Raw genomic sequence first — 21,476 nt, forward strand, 5'->3', positions numbered from 1 at the left:
TACATTGACAAAGTAGTTTGACTTTATATTAAAATACTTGAAATAAAATTTTTAATTATCCTGATACCTATCTGCTCAGCCATGATTAACCAATAAATAAACCCTTCATGCATGGCTGGCTTGGCGTTACTAAGTCATAAATCATGGTTTAGAAATCGTAACTGCCCAGGTTCAGATAACAAGCTAAGGCAAACGAGACGTGCCACGGTGTGCCTTAGCGTCCTGGGTGAAATCAAGTCTAACCAACACCACAGTTGAGCTAACCCACCTGTATTGACTGACACCTTAGCATTGGGAGTTAAGGTTGCTTATTGGGACTCAGTATTCCTCCCCTCCCCCCCCCGTTAAAAACAGCAATGGCTTAAGTTGCCCCATGAATGAAATATTCAAGCCTCGATTAAGCCCAAACTTTCCGGAGAGCGACCTTTAGAGCACATCCGCAGCGGGCCTTTCGGTTTGTGAAAAAGGGGCAGATGCCCGCCCTTTTCCGGGCCTCCGACTTTGCAAAGCGGCCGCTGTCCCAAGCGCGCTGCAATTGGAGGAGGAAGAGTTAAGCCGCCGATTTGTGTGTGTGTGTGTGAGCGTGTGTTTGTGCGGTTTTTATTCCTCCCCTGCCGCCCCGCGATTCCGAGAGACTCGCCGAGAGCGGCGGAGAAAGCGGATCGCAACCGCAAAGCCAGAAGCTCCCGAGCAGAGCGGAGCGGGGCGGAGCGGAGCGCCACCCGCCGCACCAAGACTTTGCCCGGGTTCGGAAGGACCGCGCAGTCCGGAGAGGTGAGCTCCCCGCCGTGGGGAGGGATCGGGCGCTGCTCCGAAGGCTACTGGAGAACTCGGGTTCCCGCACTCTCCCGTCCCTCCAGCGGAGCTGCGGAGCCCTCGGGGCTGGGGGCCGCTGCACGGTGCCAAAGTTTCTCCCGATGGGAAGGAGGGAGGAGCGGGCGAGGCCGCGGGGAACCGGAGGAGAGGTTGAGGCTTCCACCCGCGCTGGGTCCTGGGGCGATCCCAGCCGGGTCGGGGTGCAGCTCTCCACGGGTGGCCAGGGGGGCGTTGCGCAGCGGACTCCGCGCCTGCCTCTGCGGCCATCTGGAGCGGGAGCTCTCGGTTGCAGTGGCTGCCAAAGAGAAAGAAAGAAATGCTCCCCCGGCCCTTGTAAGGTGATGCTTTCCCAACTCTTCTTTTGCTGGAAATTGTAAATATCCGATCAGTCTCAGGGAGGATCCGGGAATCGGTGCCTCGTGCCCTGGCCCTTCCTGTTTTGCTTTATTTCCCTTTCTTTCGTGGGCTATTCAGTTTTCTACGGTATGTATTCGCAAATAAGCGTTTCGGATTTGAGCCGGGGTTCATCCTCATAACTTGCTTGCAGTATTTGGCAAAGAGTAACTCTAAGCTTGTGCTGAGTGTTTTTCTACTTCCTGTCCCGTTTCCCACCTTCCTAACAGTGCCGGTAGTACAATGTATTTTTAACACAAAGTAATTCCTATTACTCAAGAAACATAATACGGAGAGAAAAAGGCTGGATAGTAAAAGGTTAATAATTTTTGCAAGGCAAAGTCAACTGCCTTTTCTGTAGAAGCCAGGGAAAAACTTCCTGGCTTTCTTCATCCAATCCAACCCAACCCTATTATTCTATGTTCTTTCTCCCCCATGTTTTTGCCCTTTTCTCTAAGCAAAACAGTTGCTGCCCTATATTTCCTTTGTGGGACCTCAACCATCAAGAGTGAGATTCTTTTCTTTCTCCGTTTTCATTATTATTGTTACATAACTGTTGCTTCCATATCACCACTTCTATCCCATTTTGGATCTGGATCTCTGTTCCAAATAGTTGTGAAGACCACAACGCTCTTCGTCAACGCAGTCACGATAGAGAGCATTTTTGGCAGTACCACACATTGCTATCAAAGGAGGAAAAAGATGGATCCAGTAAGACCCAAGAAGCTGTGAGATTCCCAAACAATTTCCAGTCAAATTTATCTTTGGAACTCAATCATCAGAATTAATTAGCCATTGATGGTCTTTTTCTACTTAACCTATGTGAAAAGTATTTTTCCCCCTAAATGTCCCTTTCTAAAAAAAAAACAACAACAAGCAAACACTGCACCCAGAGTCTTTCACTTAGAAAAAGACTAATCATTTTGCTACCCACATGGTCTGTATATCACAACCTTCTTTAACTTTTTATTGCCCCTAAATCAGTGGTTCTCAACCTTTCTAATGCCGCGACCCCATAATACAGTTCCCCATGTTGTGGTGACCCCCAACCACTTATACATCACCGGGTGCCAGGGGCGTGGCCAAAGAAAAGGGGGAAAAAATGGCGGACAGCCTTGTTTGGCGACCCCCATGAAATGGTTGTTCGACCCCAAATGGGGTCCCGACCCACAGGTTGAGAACCACTGCCCTAAATTAAACCTGCCCCAAATCTCTTTTTACCTCTCTTTGTCTGAGCCAATGAATGGGCTTATCTTCTAATAAGCAATTGGGGGGGAGTAATTGCACTTTATTAAGTGGCTAAATCTTTCTAACCCCTACCTCTCAAGGTGATGAAAATAAATATGTCAGCTTTCTCAGAAGCTTAGTAAAGGCATCAGGCTGTTAAACCAACTTACTTACCTGTAGTTTCTCATTAGCTTTATGCCTGTGAAATATTCAGCCATTCAGCACTGCTTGTAAAATATTAAATCAGAGCTTTGTGATACTGGACAATAGGAATCTGTCTTCTGTTAGATGCCAAACTGTCAAGGTGACAGTGAGGATTCGAACATTGCAATACTGGTTTTTCAGAGAAAATGTGAGGTTGAAAGTTGATAGCATGCCTTCTCAGTAAGGTAGAAATGGATAGTTATTAGCTCTGTGGGAATCCGAAGTTCTTGGTAGAGATTCTTAAGCTTTGATTCATGGATTCTTGACATCTTGGGAGGCATGGAGTGAAGATTTGGAGAAGGGTCATCAGGACAGGGCTGTTTCTTTGGAAGCGGTTTGGTTTCAGTTTTTCCAAACATTTATTTGTGTTTGTCAGAAGGAGCACCACAGAGATGACTGAAATAGGTACATCCAGCCTATTGAAGAGAAGGATTGGGGGTGGGGACATGATAACTGTCTTCCAGTACTTGAGGGGCTAGAATAGAATAGAACAGAACAGAACAGAATAGAATAGAATAGAATATAGAATAGAATATAGAATATAGCTGGAAGGGACTTTGGAGGTCTTCTAATCAGCCCCCTGCTCAAGCAAGAGAACCTACACTGTCTCAGACAGGTGAATGTCTGAGTTTCCTCTTAAAAATCCCCAGTGATGGAGCGCCCACAATTTCTGAGGGTAAGCTATTCCACTGGTTGACTGGGATTGACTCATTCTGTAGGGCACTAGAGGGCAGAACAAGAAGTAATGGGTGGAAGCTTATTAAAGAGAGATCCAGCATAGAAATAAGGAGAAATGTTCTGACAGCAAGAACAATTAGTCAAGGGAGTAGCTTGCCTCCCGGAGTTATGGGTACCCCATTATTGAAGGTTTTATAAATAGATGACAACCATTTGACTCGGATAGTATGAGACTTCTGCCGTGAGCAGGGAGTTGGAGTAGAAGACCTTCAAGGTCCCTTCCAGCTCTATGATTCTATGTTCTATGTCCTAAGGGGTAGGCAACCTTGGCTCTTTTATGACTCGTGGACTTCAACTCCCAGAATGGCTGGCTCAGGGAGTTGAAGTCCACGAGTCATAAAAGAGTCAAGGTTGCCTACCCCTGTCCTAAGACATAGTTCCTCTCCCTGGTGGGTTATTTTAGTTCCAGGGACTGACTTAGCCCAACCTTTCCTACCCTGACAGGTCTCGGGATTCAGAATCTGCCCCTAAAAAGTAATGAAAGAGAGAGTGACAAATGTCTGATTTTGTTAATCATGCACATGTAATCCAAATAAAGACATATTTAATAACTTTTTAGAGAAAAATATGTAGTGTTCTAAGTAGGGGGTGGGCCTTTAGGATTTTTGATAACGATTAAGGGCTTTGATAATGATTTGATGGCTCAAATACTAAAGGTCAGTTCTGTTCTGGTAAGAAGACTACTTAATTGAAGATAGTTGGCATGGTACCAAAAGCAACAACAGGTGCTGGAGGTGAATGGCAAAGCAGATAGGAAGGGAATGAAGCCTGAATATCCGAGTCTTAATTATTTTATTTATTAAATTTATATGCCATCCTTCTCACAGTCACGCAACTTACAATCTGATAAAACAACATTATAAAATTAAAATGAATATTATAAAAAATTAAAACAGCAAGGCAATAAATATAACAGGGGTCTTCAAACTTGGCCCTTTTATGACTTGTGGACTTCAACTCCCAGAATTCCTCAGCCAGCGTGCCCGGCTGAGGAATTCTGGGAGTTGAAGTCCACAAGTCATAAAAGGGCCAAGTTTGAAGACCCCTGAAATATAACCTTAAAAATAAACATAACATAATAATAATAATAATATATACTAAAACATGCTCTATTTCTAAGCAAGTATTCTGAATGTCATCTTCTAGCTATGTCTGTGTGGAAATATTTCCTTGAAAACTACAGTTAATCCTCGACGTACAACCACAGTTGATCCCCAAATTTCTGTTACTAAGCAAGACAGTTATTAAGCAAGTTTTGCACCATTTTACAACCGTTGTTAAGTGAATCACTGCAGATTAAATGAATCTGACTTCCCCATTGCCTTTGCTTGTCAGAAGGTTGCAAAAGCTGATCACATGATCGAGGACACACTGCAACCGTCATAAATACATGCCAGTTGCCAAGTGTCCAAGTTTTGATTGTGTGACTGTGGGGATGCTGCAACAATCATAAGTGTGAAAAACGATCAGGTCACTTCTTTCAGTGCCATCGTGACTTTGAACGGTCACTAAACAAATGGTTGTAAGTCGAGGACTTCCTCTATGGAGTTTCCATCCAAGTAACAAAGGTGCTTTTTCACAAGGCAACTGGACTTTTTTGTTTTTCTTTGAAGACGTTTCGCTTCTCATCCAAGAAGCTTCTTTAGCTCTGACTGGATGGGGGTGAAAGGAAGGATTTATACTCCTTTGTATTTATACCTAGGACAGTGATGGCAAACCTTTTAGAGACTGAGTGCCCAAACTGCAACTCAAAACCCACTTATTTATCGCAAAGTACCAGGGCCGCATCAGCATTGTGATGCCCTCTTGGGGGGGGGGCAGGGAGGCGCCTCTGAGTGCCGCCTCTGGTACCAAAAACCAGGGGTGCAAAAATGGGCCACCGTGATGCACAAAAATGGCCACCACCGCGCCGTGGGGCGCAGATACAAGGCGCTGCACCACGCAAGAATGGGGCAGGGCTAGTGAGTATCACGCAGGCACTAGCTCTGCCCCATTTGCAGCGGGTGCGTACTCGCGGCCCTGTGCGCGCATGCATGCATGTAAAATGCTTTCCCCTCCTTTTTCTTCCAGTCCATCAATCGACAATGGTTGGTGACCTCTGCTCTACCACCTCTACTCAAGATTGCTAGTCAGCCGCTTCGCCTCCTTTGTGCTGGGTGGGGCTTCTGTTCCGGGCGGCAGTGGCAGCCTGCTGCTGGCGGTGGTGGCGCGCGTGCCATCAGAGAGGGCTCTGAGTGCCGCCTCTGGCACGCATGCCATAGGTTCGCCACCACTGACTAGGAGTATAAATCCTTCCATTCCCCCCCATCCAGTCAGAGCTGAAAAGCTTCTTGGATGCGAAGCGAAATGTCTTCAAAGAAAAGACAAGAAAGTCCAGTAGCCTTGTGAAAAAGCACCTTTGGGACAACCACGACCTGGATGACTAAGAATCTCCACAGACATCCAAGTAATACATATAAGATAAGGTGTTGTTCTCCACACTGATGAATTTCCAAGTTATGAACAGCCAGCAAACCAGAGTTAAAGAAGCAGGATACTATTTTGTTTTTCCCTCCTTCACCCCAGCAAAATTAGAGCCCTCTTCCTTTTTCCTGCATCCTTTCTCAGAGATATCTGTGCTTTATCTTAAAATAAGATGGCCCTCCTTATGTATTATTCTATGTTTCGCCTATCAATCTGATCTTACCTTATTTGTTTTTAAAACACGCTGCACTCCAGGGGCAGAGTCATACCCACTTGGCAGGCTTTGGTTGACTTAAAAAACTTGGCTGGGGTTTGGCTAGACTCAGGCTCAAGAATGGTGAGTTCAGCAAATTATGTCTGAAAGAGAACTGCAGCTAAGCTTCTTTTTCCAACTGCTTGGTTCCTCCTGCCTCTTTCCTATTTAAGGAAGCTCCCCGTGGATAGATGAGAGCAAGAATAAATGAGGGAGGAGAGATTTTCAGAGAGGGCTGACAGGCAGGTGACAGTTGCAAAACCACCTCTTTGTACACTGATTTCCTTCTGCACATCTGCTTCCTGCCCCACCTTTGGCAGTTCAGGGGAATATCAGGCCAGACAATGAGAGAGACGCAGGGTGGACGAATTGACAAGGGGAATGAAATGAATTTTTTTTTTTTTACTGCTTTTACTTCGCATTTCATTGGAAAGGTTCCCAATGCAAAGTATATGTTGGTGTGTGGGTAGGAAGCAATCCCTGTTCATGCTTTGATGCAGAAAAACATACTTGTAGAAAGATGGAAAAGAAGAAACGAACAGATGTCTCTGTTTAATATTATAACAATCTCAATCACTTCCTCTGTGATCCGATTGAAGGATTGTGGTTGGAGAAGAGGGGAAACTTAATAGATCTGACTTCTCCAAAGAGCTGCTTTTTTCTTTTTTCTGCTTTCTTGTTGAATCTAGTGCTATGGGTTTTGAATTAGATCTTCAGATTTCCTCCTTTTTTAGGCTTCTACAGTTCCGTGTGTTTACTATACATGTTTGGAACCATCTGTGCATATTCTGAATATCTTGGTTTTTTTTTTCCTTCTTGTGACCATGAAGAATGATGGGGAAACTGATACTCGGCATCTGGCCTAATTGATTCAGAGATGTGAAGAATAGACAAAAGTTGTTGCAGGCTTCAGCATCCTCTCACTCCTGAAGGTCAGGCTCCAAAATCCATAGTATGTGTGCATAGGAAGAGAATGTTTTTAATTTGCGAAGAGCTGGGAAGATGGAGGGTTGCCCCATCCTGCATCACCTAGTACAGTGGTGGCAAACCTATGGATGGGTGCCAGAGGAGGCACTCAGAGCCCTCTCTGTGGGCACACAGGCTGTTGCCCCAGCCTCGCCTCCCCCCGTGACCCCCTCCTCTCCAGCAGCCCCCTTGGAGGAGAGTTGCCCCTGAGCGTGGCCCACACGGAGCAGAGCAGCCAAAGACATGGCAGCCAGGCAGACAAGACTCTGCCCTCACGCCCCATCATGCACAATTGATGCTGCGGGGCACAGGCAGAGGGCGTGACCGCCATAGTGCTGCTGGGCTGCCTGGGCGATCTGCGGCAGGCCCTGGAGGCAGTGAGTGGCCCTGTGGGCAGGCGGGGCAGGGGATGGGGGGGTGGAGCGGGGGCAGGGCAGGGGGTGGAGCGGGAGCGGAGCCAGTTTTTGGGCACTCGGTCTCTAACAGGTTTGCCATCACTGACCTAGTAAGAATAGAAGTTGTTGAAAAGAATAAGGAAGAGGAGGAAGTGACTGTCACTCTTCTTACAAAGCCTGGATATCTTTAAAGGTTAGCTATTATTTGAGATGATTTGTCTAGAAAATGTCTTATAGAATTTTGCTCTCTTTTACTTAACTCTTTTACATATTTTGTTGGAAGGAAGAAGGAAAATCTGTAGGCATGATGTGTGTGGATGTTAGAATAGTTGGTGTATGGAAGATTCAGTTGGTTTTATAATTAGTTGTCTAATTCAACTAATTAAGTGATCATTATTAATCTTGGTAGAATATTTGTAGCTCAAGATTGAACTGTGGGGTCCTTGGTGCTCTCTGAGCTTGATTGTTTTCTTGCAAACATTTCTTTACTCAACAAGCTAACAGTAAACAATCTAATCAAGGAAGCACCAACAGCACTCCCACCAATACTGGCAGGACAAACCAGTAATATATAAACAAAGAGAAAACACCACTCCCTTCTAGCACTGATGATGTTACCTAGTTGGATAATGAAACGTCTACAAGAAAACAGCCAGGTGCAAAGAGTACAAAGGACCCCAGTCAGCTTATGGTCACTCACTCACACACTTACAGGCCTAGAAAACAGCCACACTCAAATCACTTTCAACCCAACACTGAGACACAAATACAACCGGTTCTTTAGAATACATGGGGACAAAGTAAATTTAAAATAACAGCAAAACTTTACTGGTTACAATATGTATTCATTTACACTCTCTTTCTCTCTCACACACACACATAACACACACACAAATCCACATACAGATACTCATCCACGCTTACCCACTTCTCAACTAGGCTGGGAGGCGCTAAAAGAGGGAAAGAAGCCTACCCTTCTACTCCCCAAATTCCTTGCTTTGTTTATTCCCAAGTCTGGTAGCTGCTGATGGGATTTGGGGAGGAGTTTTCCATGTGCTCAGCCCAATTTCTTTTATTTGGTTCAGATGTGACATTTTTTCCTTTGTTTTCTGAACCACTTGGTTCATTTTTAACTACTTCTCCTAAAGGTCTTTTACGGAAAATTAGATGCCTTTGTTCACCCTGCTTATGTGCCTGCTTCATCTTTAGGTATGTCTTCAGTCTAGATCCACACCCCATAATACAATCCTTTGGGGGAAGGAATGTAGTCTGTGATAGGTATGGACTATGGAATCAGAGCAGGACCCAAAGCAAATCCTCATTACTGCAGGGCCTATTAGACAGCATGTACTGGTGGGACTCCCTTCAAGGGAATATTTAGAGGGACCCCACCCAACAAAGGCAGGCACTCATATTTATACATCTCAGAATGGCAGGAGAGACTAATCCATAAGCAACACATGATGTAAGCATAAAGGATCTCAAGTTACTACAGGTAATGGAGCTCAGGAATAAAGCAATAAATGAATAAAACAGGGAGGGGAGCATTTCCCATAAATTAAGAGGAGGAGGCAGTTTGGGAATGCCAGATGCCAAAACGAAGTTTCCTATTACAAATCTATGGGTTTGTTCTAATAAGATAACTAACTGGCCTTATATCTCTGTAGGTCAACTTGATTTAATTGATTCCACTCATCTAAGAACTAATTTCCCCCACAATCCAAACCAACAGATGTGTGCATACACGTATGCCAGTACGTCACATGCATACATTTATTGGTCAAGGCAGGAAAGGATTGAGCTTGACAAAATGGGGAACTTGGGCATTGTGCAGAACTTTGGGGTATATATTTTTTCTGCCTAATTTTCCTTTAAAAAAAAAAATCTTCAATTTAGGCCCTTTTCCTTGCTTCTTACCCTGCTTTCTACTTTGCCTTTTGTTTTGGTTACGTATTTTAATTTGCAGGATTGCAGCATATGGTAGCAAAACAGGCCTATTCCATTCAGAATATAGAACAGAAGCAAATCTCTAACTTCCTTTTACGTGCCGTAAGCATGATCTTCCAAATGAATTCAGGCTTATTGGACTCGAGTTAATAATAATAATAATAATAACAATAGTAGTAGTAGTAGTAGTAGTAGTAGTAGTAGTAGTGGTAAAGTTGGAAGGGACCTTGGAGGTCATCTAGTCCAACTCCCTGCTTGGGCAGGAAACCCTACACCATTTCGGACAAATGTCTGTCCAGTCTCTTCTTAAAAACTTCCAGTATTGGAGCATTTACTGCTTCTGGAGGCAGGTTGTTCCACTGATTAATTGTTCTCACTGTCAGGAAGTTTCTCCGTAGTTCTAGGTTGCTTTTCTCCTTGATTAGTTTCCACCTGTTGCTTCTTGACCTGCCTTCAGGTGCTTTGGAAAATAGCTTGATTCCCTCTTCTTTATGGCAGCCCCTGAGATATTGGAATACTGCTATCATGTCCCCCCTTGTCCTTCTCTTAATAAAAAGGAATTTTCTGACGGTTTAAAACCGATTTCTGAAGATGGTAAAAGTGGCAGTGAAATAATTAAAGTTAGCTGCCCTATGAATCTTGCTTTGTGAAAGCACCACATTTTTTTTTAAAAAAAATTGCTTTACAGAACTGCTTGGGTAGCCAAAGATACCAGGCATTTGATTTCTGTTCATTTCCATAGTTTTCATAAAGTAGTTCTTATTTAACAAACATAATTAGGGCTGGCAACTCTGTTGTTTAGTGCCACGGTTGCTAAGCAAAACATCATGTGACTGTGATGGAGTTACGGCCTCACTCCTACTGCAGTTGTTAGGTGAATCACCAGGGGTGTTACACAAAACATCACATGACCATGACTACTGCTGCCTTCTCCATTGGCTCTGCTAGATAGTTGCAAAGTACACAGTGTGGTGATTATCCAGTGGTGGGATTCAGCTGGTTCACACCGCTTCGGCAGAACTGACAGCTACTTTTTGATGCTCAGGCCCAGAATGGACTTCCGGAAGTGGTATCCACACAGAGAACTGGTTGTTCACATATTTTAATCCCACCACTGTGATTATCCAACTGCGAGATGCAGCACAGGTTGTAAATGCAAGGACCAGTCATAAAGTTTACCTTTTCAGTGCCATTGTAACTGGCAGGCACAAAAATCAGGAACCAGGATTGTCCAGATAAATACAAGTTTACTCCATTCTATCTCTCAACAAGAATCTGAATGCCCAAAGGTGCTTTTTCAAAAAGCAACTGGACTTTCTTTGTTTTTGCTTGAAGACATTTTGGTTTTCATCCAAGAAGCTTTCAGTTCTGAAGAAGCTTCTTGGATGAGAAGCAAAACATCTCCAAGGAAAAATAAAGAAAGTCCAGTTGCCTTTTGAAAAAGCACCTTTGGGACAGCCGTGACCTAGATGACTGAGAATCTCCATAGACAAGAATCTGAACTATTAATGATCAAGGCAAATTAGTGCCAAATAAGAATCAACAGAATTCAAGGTGGGATGGTTTTAGATCTCTTGTGGGGGTGAAATGACTCCAAACTAATGACACACTTGACTCCTCCCTCAGGCTCAGCCTGCTCATTTCCTACAGCAGGGGTCCTTAAACTACGGACTGCTGGCTCGATGCCTTGTCTTTTTATCCGGCCTGCTTTCACCCAGGATACCAGGTCCTATGCTGCTTGCCACCTCCTGTGAGCGTGCCGAGGCAGGTTCAGCTTCTTGTTAGCTTCGATTCGCCTGGTCTAGCCTCTCCGCGCTGTGAGGAGAGCGCAGAGCTGCCTGCCTGCTGGGCAGGCTGGGGGCTGGGTGGCAGATGCCGACTCTCACTCCTCTCTCAACGTCCCCTCCCCTGGAGCCTACAGAGTCAGGTGTGTGAAGTGGGCGAGGGCCAATTGCTAGTCATCTCCAGCCAATGGTGCCTTTCTTCATTCCTCATGGAGGGTGACACTTCCCCAGCTGCATTTCTTGCCTGTTTTTCTCCCTCATTGCAAATATCTTCCTGCCATTCTGCTGTTAAGGCTGTCTGGCTCTTGTCCAGGAATTTACAATGGCCTTTCAAGCCATGGCCACCGGCAACATGCTGGCAACCTCTCCCCCTCCCCTTGTCCCTTCCTGGGCCTGGAGGGAGGAAGGAAGGAGATGGGAATGAGAAAGAGGGAGGGAGGAAGGAAAGAGATGAAAAGGAGGGAGGCAGGGAAGGAAGGAGGGGAGGGAGGGAGATAGGAATGAGAAAGAGGGAGCCAGGGAAGGAAAGAGTGTAGGGATGGAGGGAGGAAGGAAGGAGATGGGAATGAGAAAAAGGGAGATAAGGATGGAAGGAGAGGAGGGAGGGAGGAAGGAGATTGGAATGAGAGGGAGGGATGATCTGAGAGAAATCCTGCCTTATTCCTGCCCTGATGCCCTTTTGCCATCCCCTTGCCCCTTCCTCCTGGCCTATCCTGATGGTCTCCCATCCTATCGCTAAGGATGCTTTGGTTATAATCATTAATTTTTTTCAAACTATAGTCCGGCCCCCCAACAGTCTGAGGGAAATAAACTGGCCCCCTGTTTAAAAAGTTTGAGGACCCCTGTCCTACAGTAACTTTAAATAACTGCTAAACAAAGTGGCCGGTAAGCGAAGAATACCTGTCCTGAACTCTTTGGATAAAGCTGCAGCATAGAGAGCACTACCTCAGTTTCAAGGTAGAAGGTTGCTGAAAGATCACTGCTAAAGGAACAGGATATAAATTTTTGCCAATTCCTCGAAGATGCTCCTTTTGGGGGGGGGGAAAGCAACAGTGATGAGAAATGATGGGGAGTATTTGTGAATATCATCCTTATCTGAAATTCTTTCTCTAGCTCAGTTGTTTCAGCGGGAATGTTGCGTATTCAGGGGATTCATTTAAAAACACCTGACCTGTCTTTCAACCAGACAGCAAAATATGACTCAGAAGTGGCCTTTCAATGACACTTTAAAAAAATACTATGGCTTCTAGGATCGTATTATTTCACATTATTTCCAACCAGGTATCCAGATGAATTTCTCTAGTTTAGAAGCTTCCTGTTTTTAGGTCTGGATAAAAACATTTAATATGTTGATGGCTGATCAAACTGCAACTAATTTATTGTATATGAAACAAAATACATTTTGTAATGCCAATAAACCAGGGAGATGGTTTATCAATTGAGAAAGAAGCAGAGACAGAGAACTATAGATAAAATAAATTATAATGGTAAGTTGGTATATCAGAAGGAGTTGATTAAGAAATCTTTTTTAGATTATTATCAAAAATTATATATGAGTACTAAAGTACAGGTTTTAGATATAGATAATTATTTAAAAGATGCTAATTTTCCTAAACTAACAGAAGATCAGAAACAAGAAATTAACGGTCTGATTACTAGTGAGGAAATTGAGACAGTAATTAAAGAATTAAAATTAGGTAAAGCACCGGGTACGGATGGATTGACATCTATTTATTATAAAACTTTGGTACAAGAGATGATTCAATCTTTAAGGGAGCTTTTTAATAATATATTACAGGGTTCAGAGATCCCCCCGTCATGGGGTAGAGCTTTTATATCCTTGATTCCAAAAGAAGATCAAGATCTCACTTTACCAAAGAATTATAGACCTATATCTCTTTTAAATGTAGATTATAAGATTTTTTCGAAAATTTTAGCTAATAGACTCATGAGGGTCCTGCATCATGTAATATATATGGATCAAACGGGTTTTATAACTGGAAGGTATATGAAGAATAATGTTAGACAAATTATTAATTTATTAGAATATTTAGATAAAAACAATCAAATTTCTGCAGGATTGATATTTTTAGATGCTGAAAAAGCTTTTGACCAGCTGAACTGGCAATTTATGTTAAGATTAATTGAGAAAATGAACTTTGGAGAAAAAATTTTACAAGCTCTTTGTGTTATTTATCAAAAGCAAACGGCACAACTTATAGTTAATGGGGGTTTGTCAGAGGTGTTTTCAATAGACAGGGTTGTCCATTGTCACCATTGCTGTTTGTTCTAACTTTGGAAATTTTGTTGATTAAAATTCAAGAATAACAGCAAATAAAAGGAATAGAAGTTAACAAAAAAGAATATAAATTAAGGGCTTTTGCAGATGACTTGGTTGTTACTTTATCTCAACCTACTTATTCTGTAATAGAGTTATTACAATTGATACATCAGTATGGACAGGTTTCTGGTTTTAAAATTAACAATAATAAGACTAAAATATTGCCTAAAAATATGACTAATTTGGATAAGGAGACCTTGGTTAGGTTGACAGATTTTGAGGTTGTTAACAAGGTAAAATATCTGGGGGTTACTTTATCTGTTTCTAATGCCAAATTGTATAAAAATAATTATGAAAGGCTGTGGGTCAAAATACAAAGAGATTTGGAAAATTGGGAGAAGCTGCAATTATCTCTTTTGGGGAGAATTGCGGTGATTAAAATGAATGTTTTGCCAAAGTTTCTTTTTTTATTTCAAATGACACCCATTTTAAAGAATGAGGTTAATTTAAATGAATGGCAGAAAGGTAGCAAAAAATTTATCTGGGCAGGGAAAAAACCAAGAGTAAAACTTAAAATTATACAAGATATTCGTGAGAGGGGTGGACTCAAGGTACCGAATTTGAAATTGTATTAAGATGCTGTGGCTTTAACATTAATTAGTGATTGGGTTAATTTAACAAATGTAGAAGTACTCCTCTTAGAGGGTTGGGATTTGCTTTTCGGATGGCATGCCTATTTAATTTTCAATAAAAAGGTTGACAGGGTTTTTAAATCTCATATTATAAGGACTTCTTTACTTTGGGTTTGGAAGAAATATTATAGAAATGATTTTAAAATTCCATTATGGGCTATACCATGGCATGCAACAGAAGGGATAAGGAGAGGAGTCAAGATGGATAGTGTTTCTTATGCACAATTACTTAGATGGGATGGTAAAAATTGGCAATTAAAATATCTCGAAGATTTAACACAAGAAAATATTATTTATTCATGGTTTCAGTATAGACAAATAGTAGAGAGGTGGAAGATAGATCGTAATTTGGGTTTGCTTAGAGAAGATGAGAATTTGTTAAAACAAATAAAAGATCAAAGACGAACTCACATTAAGAGACTTTACGGGGTGTTAGTAGAGTTGGATTCAGAAGCAGAATTAGTTAAAGAATGTATGGTTAAATGGGCACAAAACTTTGAGGAACCGGTTTTATTAGATACCTGGGAGATTATTTGGGTGAGGAATGTTAAATTTACACAAGCCCAAAATTTAAGGGAAAACTTTTATAAAATGTTTTATAGATGGCACCTTGATCCACAAAAAATGTCTCGTATGTATCCTGACTTGCAGCCTAAATGTTGGAGATGGGGATGTTTGGATGCTACTTATTACCATATCTGGTGGTTATGTAAAAATATAAAAGCTTTTTGGATTAAAATATGGTGGAATATTCAAAGAATTTTCAGAAGAAGGATAAAATTTACCCCACAATTGTTTTTGTTAGGTATTGTTTCTGATTGGGACAGTAAAGAGATTATATTGATGTTAAATTTAATTACAGCGGCCAGGTTGTTAGTAGGGCAATGTTGGAAGAAGGAATCTTTGCCTACATTGCAAAAATGTTTTTTTAAAGTTTCTTATTTGGCGGAAATGGCAAAGATTTCAGCTTTCTTGAAAGATCAATTGCAGGAGAAGTATCTCCTGGTATGGAAAAGATGGATAGATTTCATACAATATAAGTTGGATATAAAAAAATATTACTTAGTTTTTGAATAATTTATAATTAAAGTTTAAGATATTTCTTAGATATTTTCTTTTATTTTTATTTTTTTATTTTTTATTTTTCTGTTTTTTCTTTTCTTTCTTCTTGTATTTTTTTTATATATTGTTGTTAATTATTTTATAATTTTGTTTAATTAACGTATTTAGATTTGTTTATGGTTTATAAGTGTTTCAAGATTCTTTTAAAATTTTTCTAATTAAGCCTGTATTCAGCTCTGGGAAGATTGGGGGAGGGTAGGGGAGGGGTGGGAGGGTGTGGGGGAGGGGAATCTTTTCTTTTTGTAAAACCTAAAAATTTTCAATTAAAAAAAAAAAAGAAGTGGCCTTTCAATGACTCAATGACACTTTAAAAAAATACTATGGCTTCTAGGATCGTATTATTTCACATTATTTCCAACCAGGTATCCAGATGAATTTCTCTAGTTTAGAAGCTTCCTGTTTTTAGGTCTGGATAAAAACATACATTTTGTCATTATTTATCCCTATGCTGAACAATGATGTTGTAACGAAAATAATTTCAGCAGCTGTGAACTTATTCCTTGAAAGTCTTCCTCGCCCTTACATTAAAAATATAATTGAAATCTTGACAAATACAGCTGATGCTCACTTAACAACCACAATTGGAACTGGCAACTCCCATCACTAAGCAATGAAGTCATTAAGTGAGACATGACATGACCATGACAGACATGGTCATTACTTCTGCCACGGTAATTAAGCAAATCAGCTACAGTTATTAAATAGATATCACATGACCACAACTTGTGATTTAATGCTAGTTTCTCCATTGATTCTGTTTGTCAGAACCTGGCTGTGACGGGCCCAACTACCTATCACATGACCCCCAGAATGCTGTGACGGTCTTAAACATGTGGATCCGTCATAAAGTTACTTTTTCACAGGCATCATAAGTTCAGGCAGTCATTAAGCAAGGACTACCTTTAGCCTCTATTAGTGATCCATTGCTACGAATCAAGTGTAGGTATCTCTTTTCAATAGGATATAGTATTTCTTATGCCTGAAAAATCCACAGTTCTTGATGTGTTGATAGTGCCAAGTAGGATATAGTCAATGTGCAATCAAGAACAAAAAAAGCATTTTTTTAGCATTTGGTGAAGCTATATTAACAGTCCTGTTGATATTGGTGCCAAGTGTGTCAGTAATAGGACAAGATCGAAACATGTCAGTTCCTGTTTCAGCTCCAAGATTGCATCTCCAATTGCAAGACAATTGAAACCAGCTCTTATTAAATGTTCTCTGAGGCATTTTGAAGCAATTTTTGTTGTTCTATTCAGCTCATTTTTAAATCATAGGAAAACACTGCCACTTTTTTTAAAGCAAATCTGTATTAGTTTATTTAGCGTGTGACATTCAGTTGGTTATTTGAAAGGAAGTGCAAATAACACAATTTTCACCAATCATTTTTTTTGTTGCAATAGCCAGCCAGTTCTTAAATCCTTAGAAACTAGACAAAATGACAATATGATAAATTTCTCCTATTGTTGTTTCTTAGAAATAAATATTTAGAGGCAAGATACATCTTCTCATAATTATTTTTTACATCTATCAGGAATCTATAATCTCTTTCCTATGTATTTATAATCGGGGAAGAGTGTTAGAAAGTTAAGTTCAGGTTTATCTTTCTCTCATAAAAATCTTGAAATCTATTAGCTGAAACCAGACGTGTATGTTTATCGTTAAAGAATTCTGCATATAAAAATTCATTTTGAATATTAAAGTGAGTGAAATAATACAGTAATTTGTTTCCAATACTGTCAAGATTACCTTATTTAGCTGCTACTGAATAAATTGGAAGTCAGGAATCTGCTGATTTATGCAGATCGCCTGGAGAACTGTTCACTGTGGTCCCTTTTAAACTACAGTTTGCATTTCTTAAAATGATACGTTTTTGTAAAAAGTGCATGGGAAAAAATAAAATGATTTGGGGACATGAGAGGATTCCTGATAAATATTATTGAACCATAGAATTGAGTCATTTAAGTCATACTGAGTCCAAATTTCTGTATAGCTCAGAAATACAAATTAAAGAATTTCAGACAAGTAATTGTCTAGCTTCTGCTTGCATACATCTAAGGAAGAACAGCTCATCCGCACTTCAAGAAATTGATTGCACTGTCAAAATTATCTTTCTGTGAGATATTTCTTATGTTCAGTCTGAATCTGCATGACTGTATTCCATTATTTTGTGTCTTATTCCTAGAACAATAGGGAACATGTTTTAACTTTATGTAGTTGCCTTGTGGTGAGATGGGCAGCTAACAAATTTAATAAATAAAACAAAAATAAAAAATAAATATTTTATATATCATCCTTTTTGGTACTTCAAGAGTACATCGTATCCCTCCTAAGTCTTCTTGGTGCTAAACATGGACAGTTCCTTCTTCGCCTCTTCATAAACTTTACTTTCTATACCAGTGGTTCTCAACCTGTGGGTCGGGCCCCATTTAGGGTCGAACGACCATTTCACGGGGGTCGCCAAACAACACAGTCTGCCATTTTCCCCCCCTTTTCCTTAGCTGTGCTACTCTCTTTTATTCTATTGGCTTTTGAAAGCCAATAGAATAGACTCTCTTGAATAGAGTCTAATTCTATTGGCTTTCAAAAGCCAATAGGAATTGTCCAGACTGTCTCTGCCCTGCTGAGCCCGCCAAAAGTCCCATTCTGCAAATGGTGCTGCACCAGTTGAGTAGTCCTCGACTTACGACTGGTTGAGTAGTCCTCGACTTACGACCGGTTGGGGGTCGCGGCATTAAAAAGGTTGAGAACCACTGTTCTACACTATTCTCACTGCCATTCTAGGAACTCTTTCCAGTTTTTTTAAACTGTATTGCCCAGAACTGGATGCAGTACTGGTAGGGCCTGACCAAAGAACTATATAGAATAAAGTAGAATTAGTAGTGTTCATTGTTTGAATATTAACCCTAACCTAAATGTTACATTTGCCTTCTTACAGACACTTTACATTGGTGGCGTATTTAATTAGTACTCAACAATCTTTTTCAGTCTTTTTCAGTAGTACCATTATCAGCGGAAGCAAGGGACTCCTGTCTTGGGCAGGAGGGTGGACTAGAAGACCTCCAAGGTCCCTTCTGGCCTCGTGATTTAATGATATAAAAAATCGAGATGGTGGCTGTAACCACATATTCAAAAATCTTTTTAACACTTGTCATGTAAAAAAAGGATAGACTTCATTGTTTGGTTATGATCCCTATGTTGATTTTTTTTTAACTGCCTCAGCAGACGACTCTGATTTCCAACCCCTCCCCCCCAATCATAGCTCTGCATTTGATTCTTGTTTCCTAAGGGAACAACTTTAAAATTTCTATTAAATTTCACATAGTTTATTTCAACTCATTTCTCTAGGCCAGTGTTTCTTAAAAGTGTGGTCCTAAGATGCTTAGGAATCCCCCGAGGCTCTCTCAAGGATCCGCAAGATCAGAAAGATTTGCCAGCCTAGGTTAAAAAGTAATACACTATTAAAATCCAGTCAAACAATTGTGAGAAACTGTAGCTGCAGCAAATGCATCATTTTTAATTTTTAATACAGTAAACATCAGTAAGTACAAGGCATACAAACAAAAGCTCTTTTGGGATCCGCCCTAATTTTTAAAATAGGGAAGGGTGTTCAGAGAGAAAAGCTTAAGAAGCACTGTTTTAGAATGCCAAGATAATTTTATTTGTATTTCTCTGTTCTAGGCCAGTAGTGGCGAACCTATGGCACATGTGCCAGAGGCGGCACTCAGAGCCCTCTCTGATGGTACGCGCACCACCACCACCAGTAGCAGACTACAATTGCCGCCCAGAGCAGGAGCCCCGCCCAGCACAAAGGAGGCGAAGCAGCTGACTAGCAAGCTTGAGTAGAGGTGGTAGAACAGAGGTCACCAACCACTGTCGATTGGTGGACTGGAAGAGAAGGGAGGGGGAAGTATTTTACATGCATGCATGCGCGCACAGGGCCACGAACACCCACACACTGCAAATGGGGCAGAGCTAGTGCCTGCGTGATACTCACTAGCCCTGCCCCATTCCTGCGTAGTGTGTCGCCTTGTATCTGCACCCCATGATGCTGTGGTGGCCGTTTTTGTGCCTTGCAGCATGGTGGCCCATTTTTGCGCTTCTGGTTTTTGGGTGCCAGAGGCGGCACTCAGAGGCGCTCCCTGCCCCCCCCCCCCCCCGAGGACATCACAATGCTGATGCGGCATTGTGGCACTTTGCGATAAATAAGTGGGTTTTGGGTTGCAGTTTGGGCATTCGGTCTCTAAAAGGTTTGCCATCACTGTTCTAGGCTATTCCCCCAATTTTGTGTCATGTGTAGAGATTTCATAGGTATTCCTCCCACCTGCCCTTCTGTGTTATTAATAGAAATAACAATGAATTGGGGAACCAGCACTCTGTGATAACCCAACTGATCCCCCATAGTACTATTGTTACTTCTTGTACTTCTTTTTATCTGAATTCTTTTGGCACCATTGCCTTCTACACCAGTAGAGCGGTAGTAAACAGTTTTAACATACCACTGCACCTTCTCTTCTTCTGACACTCCTGTTAATTTTGAACATACTGTATCCTTCAACTTCCATCGCCAGGTCCTCCTTCCATCTGTTAAACTATATTTACTTTCCTAATGAAGCTCATCTAACAGTTTTTCCAGTACTCTGAGCATTAGCCTAGAGACAGTGAACAGCATTTATTTTATGAGCTTTTCTCCCTAATTTTCATTAACTTTTAATAGATTTGTATTTGTATTTAATTTTATTTATATGCTGCCCAATCCCAAAGGACTCAGGGTGGCGTACAGAGTTAAAACAATCATAAAACAATAAAATAATAAAATAATACAGTCATACCGCGAGTCCGATCATATCCCGGCCCCCCCGGGGACATCAGCCCCAGGCCTGCCAGAACAGGAGAGTTTTAACGGCTTTCTTAAAGGCCGGCAGGGTGGGAGTAGTTCGAACCTCGGGGGGAAGATGATTCCACCAGGTCGGAGCCACCACAGAAAAGGCCCTTCCCCGAGGGCCCGCCAGCCGACATTGTCTGGCCGACGGGACCTGAAGGAGGCCCAATCTATGGGACCTCACCGGTCTCTGGGAACTATGCGGCAGAATGCGGTCCTGTAAGTAACCTGGTCCTTTGCCATGTAGGGCTTTAAAGGTGATAACCACACCTTGAATTGCGTCCGGAGACCCACAGGAAGCCAGTGCAGCTCGCGGAGGATAGGTGACACATGGGCGTACCTTGGCGCGCCCACAATCGCTCTCGCGGCTGCATTCTGAACCAACTGCAGCCTCCGAACGCCCTTCAAGGGTAGCCCCATGTAGAGCACGTTATAGTAATCCAGTCTTGAGGTGACAAGGGCATGAGTGACTGTGAGTAAAGCCTCCCGGTCCAAATAAGGCCGCAACTAGTGCACTAGGCGAACCTATGCAAAGGTCCCCCTGGCCACAGCCGATAGATGTTGTTCCAAATTTAGATGCATCAGGATAACACTTTTGGTTCTTTCTACAGTGTTTAGGTTCTTGAGGTTTTTCAGCATTTTCTAATTCTTTGAAGAGAAAACATTTTTACTTGTCCTTGGGAGATGCAACCAACTTATCTCTGAGGCCCATTATCAGATAATTGTCAATGGTCTTGATCAGTCTTGGAAATCTAGTTCCAAGCAAAGTGTATATTTAACATTGCATGTATTAACAGCAGCGAGGATTGTATTTGCTCAGCACTGGAAGAATGAAGAAAGATCACTAGACGAAGAGATAATCAAGAAGATATTGGCCTATGCTGAAATGGACAGACATTGTGAATCAAAGAGAAAGAAGATACAGAATATTTTCAAGCATGGAATTTATTTTATCAATGGTTGGAAAAAAGGGGCAGAGACTAACTTGTAACTTGTATTATTAAACAAACAACACAATGTTTATTAAGCACTAATCAAATGTAATAATAGAAACGTAATACAATTTTTTTGGGGAAAAAAAGGAAATCTAGTTCTGTCACATCTCTGAAACTTGCTGCTAATAGAAAAAACATATTTCATGAAGTATTGGGGCTACTGGACACATCCTTGCTTCGATAGTGAGTCACCAACTACCACAAATATTCTCTTCTTGTAGTTTCATCTCTTCTGCTGTGTTTCTCCAAAAATAAAGCTGGGTCTTATATATATACCAAAAGACCCATTAGGGCTTATTTTCGGAGGATGTCTGACTTTGC

At 41.6% G+C, this 21,476-nt stretch overlaps 1 protein-coding gene across 4 annotated transcripts in view; it reads left to right on the plus strand.

Annotated features, from left to right (window-relative positions):
* The first annotated feature begins 478 nt into the window (after positions 1-478).
* The window catches only part of KLHDC8B (kelch domain containing 8B), a 58,019-nt gene continuing 37,021 nt past the window's right edge, over positions 479-21,476 (plus strand). For 2 of the 4 annotated variants that reach the window (XM_039324987.1, XM_039324988.1), the window contains exon 1: positions 479-774. The gene's annotated coding sequence lies outside the window, so the exon portion shown is untranslated. Of the gene's footprint in view, positions 775-801; positions 1,155-6,924; positions 7,027-21,476 lie in introns of those variants that run through there. The other 2 variants (XM_039324989.1, XM_039324992.1) reach the window with 2 other exon arrangements.

The sequence above is a fragment of the Crotalus tigris genome, unplaced genomic scaffold (assembly GCF_016545835.1).
Source record: "Crotalus tigris isolate CLP2741 ecotype Arizona unplaced genomic scaffold, ASM1654583v1 scf7180000024313.351630, whole genome shotgun sequence".
NCBI classification, from domain to species: Eukaryota; Metazoa; Chordata; class Lepidosauria; order Squamata; family Viperidae; genus Crotalus; species Crotalus tigris.